The sequence below is a fragment of the Hydra vulgaris genome, chromosome 02, assembly GCF_038396675.1.
Source record: "Hydra vulgaris chromosome 02, alternate assembly HydraT2T_AEP".
NCBI classification, from domain to species: domain Eukaryota; kingdom Metazoa; phylum Cnidaria; class Hydrozoa; order Anthoathecata; family Hydridae; genus Hydra; species Hydra vulgaris.
In genome coordinates this window covers 31451107-31454651 of record NC_088921.1, presented here as the reverse complement: position 1 = coordinate 31454651, position 3545 = coordinate 31451107, and the positions used below count along the sequence as shown (strand labels likewise).

The 3545-nt window shown below is 32.2% G+C and overlaps 1 long non-coding RNA gene across 1 annotated transcript; it reads right to left on the bottom strand.

Annotated features, from left to right (window-relative positions):
• Positions 1-632: 632 nt before the first annotated feature.
• Positions 633-3277, bottom strand: LOC136076882 (uncharacterized). Its single transcript, XR_010636650.1, has 2 exons — positions 3106-3277; positions 633-3023 (listed from the first exon to the last, which is right to left on the bottom strand). It is a non-coding gene; the product is annotated as an uncharacterized LOC136076882 (long non-coding RNA).
• Positions 3278-3545: the final 268 nt, after the last annotated feature.

Sequence of the window (3545 nt, the reverse complement as noted above, 5' to 3'; positions counted from 1 at the left end):
ATATATATATATATATATATATATATATATATATATATATATATATATATATATATATGACTTCACAAGTTGATTGTCGGCAATCAGTTGTCCCGGAATCTTGCGATTGATTTTTCAGAACCTTCCAGACTAGCTAGAGCACTGAAACATTTGTCTTTCTTTAAAGTTGGAGTTTATAACTTTTTAGAAAGAAAGATTTTTTTAAAAAAGCTTTAAAAAGGCACATAAGTTAATGGCCCTGATAAAAGTTCACCGTAAAGGACCTGGGCGTATTTGTAGCTATGCTGCTGCTTTTCGCTTCTCTTATTCAAGGCTGTCCTAAAGAGGTCTCTAATAAAGGGGGGGGGGGGGTTCGTATTTGTTTTTTGCCAACCAGAGACACACTCACACACACACAAAAGTAGGGTCCTCAATATTTGACATTTTCCGACTATAATTTAAAACTTCCCCAATGAAATGCTAAATGTACAATTGTGCTAACTCAAATGCATATATAACAGCTTGGGGGAGGGATATTCCCTACACCAAGGGCGGATCCCTAGGGGAAGCGATGGGGGCACTCGCCCTCCTTACATGATATGAAAAAACATTTTTTGTATTTAGTATATGTAACCGTTTATAATAAAAGCATATTTGGTTTGTTGATTATTTTAACAAATCATGTTACAAATTTTATTTACTAATTCCCGAATTTGCAAAACGGTCTATCACTTTTTCAACATTTACTGGATTTTTTCTGTACACATTAAGTAAGGCTAATCCGACTAGTCTGTTTTTTTTCATTGGTGTTATCGACCAGTTCTTAATTCTTTGCAAGGTTGAGAAGCTACGTTCAGCACTGGCGACACTAACAGGACATGTCTTGATAATTTGAAACAACTTGTGAGTGATTGGATATCTGGTCACACAAATCAAAAATAACAGAAAGATTAGTAGACAGTGATGTGATTCCTCCACATCTTTCATCCTTATACATTTGCACTACCATAATTCAACTTCCAATGTAAATTCAGGTGCAGGTAAATTTTAAATACTAAGCCGAAGAATGACGCCATAGACATTACTGGTTGCAGAAAGAGTTTCAACAAAATCTTTATAAGTCTGTGAAACAATATTTTTTGGCATTAAAGCATAGATTTGAAAACATTGTAAATTTTTATTAGAATAACGTTTACTTATGTCCAATATCAATGCATCAAGTAGAGGAAGGTAAATTGATCGCCTATAATACTCTTCCATTGAATCTGAAGTTTTCACGACATGTCTGTCGTTGTGCTATTCTTTTGTAGGTAAAACTACCATCTTTTTCAATTATTGTAATTTCTGCAACCCATTTCCTTAGACATTTCTTCGCAGTTTTCTCTTTTTTTAAAACAATTAACAGGTCTTTAATGCAATTTTTTGCTTTATGTAAATCCAATTTTTTTTTTTTGAAACAACTCACTGAGCCCATTTGTTAAGGAAAACACATGTACTGCACAGCCTAAAGATTACTTTCTATAATTGATAATAATAAAATTCTTGCTTTTGATGAAGATGTTTTGTCATTCCATGCAGATATATTGTCCAGTGCATCAATTATTTGTGGAAGCTCAACACTAAATGTCAGCATCATGTCTTTCAACCCATCGTGTTTCGCAGAGTGAAAGCAGTTGTGAATTTAGCATTTTATTAATAATAAAATTTCGCTTGGCAGAAGCATTGAAAAAAGCAACAACTTTACTAATAACTCCCAAACAATTTCTTATTGCATGTACGTTCGAACTTTTGGATAAATTTAAATTTAACGCATGATTACAACATGGACATCAAACAGTATTTGACGCAACTTATTGAATTTCAACCACCGCTCTTTTTTACAATGAAGATATAACACTTCAATTATCTGTTCTCACACGGACACATTTTTCTAAAGAAAAGTGTAACTTTTTTTCCGACGTGTTTATAGCCGATTGACCAATAATTTTGCCGTCAAAAATAAGTTCATTGTAAGTGGATGATTACTTTTAGTTTGATGATTTTGATCATGAAAATCAACAAATCCGACAAAATCTTCTCGAACTGATCCATCAGCCATCAAATAACGTAATATTGTTGTCATCTGTGACTGATGTGATGCATCAGTTATTTCGTAAAGCATAATAGCATAATAATTTGGTTCTCTAACACGACTCACAATTTGTTCACATATTTCTTTTCCACAGCATTCAATTAAAGCATTTTGTGTAGTTTTGCTAATGTATGTTGCAGAAGCTCTAGCTGTTTTCAATTAATTTTTAAAATTTAAAACACCCCAGTTTACTCTATATTTTAGCAACTTTCAAAAATACCTTCATTTGTTATTACATCAGAATTGTCATCGTCAATGTCTAATAAGCTGCCATTATCTCTGTGGCCTCTAAAAGGAATAATTTATCTTCCTAAAATTATAATTGTTTCCACAATAGGTGTCAATTGTTGACGATTTTCTAAAACCTGTTTAAGCCGTTGAGTGTTTACTCTGTTTACAATATCCATTGGTGGTTTATTATAGTTTTTTTAAAAACACCTTCCTGCTTCAACAGCTTCCATGTGATATGTTGCTTTTTCGTGGCTTGTTAGATCTCCGTCCTTGCCAAACAGTTTAGCAAACACCTGAAATGGTTGGTTAACTAACTTCTGAAGTGCAACTTGTTTGGGATATCCTCCAGTTTTGTTGTATGAAAATAAGGCACAATATTTGCAGTATAGTCCCTTTTTTCTCTCTGAATTACTAACCATTCGTAACCATTCGTATTTTTCCAGATGAAAATGATTAAGATTTCGCTTTTCTTGATTTTCTTAATGTGAACTGAATGCGGTATCTTGTACTCCGTTGATGGTTTCCGTGGCAATTTTAACAGGTTTTTTATAGTTGTATCATCAATCGTTGTACCGACAAAGTTTCCATTGTCATTAATAAACCTAGCATTGTTCACTCCTGACTCTATCTTGTTTCTACTTTGCTCCTCTAACTTTGTTTCATCGAAAATATTCATTATAATCTGAAAATTAATCACAATTGAATAATAATTCTAATTTTATTTCTTTTATTTGCGTAATATAAAGTAGGTTAAGTTACTAAACCTTCCGTAAACCCTGTTCTCCGTCAATTCCAACGCTAAAAATGGCTTTCTTTGGATTTAAAAAACAATTATTCTGTAACTGTAAAACTTATCTAGAGCATGAGACCGCTTTAACCGTAGCAATTAAATTCTTTTTAACACCTAATTGTGAAATACAATACTGTAAACAATGTGAGATATACTAAATTCTATAGATTTAAAAAAAATAAAAATTATTGTACTGCTGTTTAAATTATGTTACAAAATATTTAGACACCTAAACAAACAAGATTTTTTCGTAAATCTCTAAGAATATCACGAACAACATTTTCAGGCAGATGATCTTTCTTGATATCAAATATTGTATTAGTAGAGACTACTTTATTTGTTTGGAGCTTTGGTTCTAGTACTACAGGTAGAAGTGATCCTCCTAAAATTAGAATAAAATATTTCAGAAAGTCA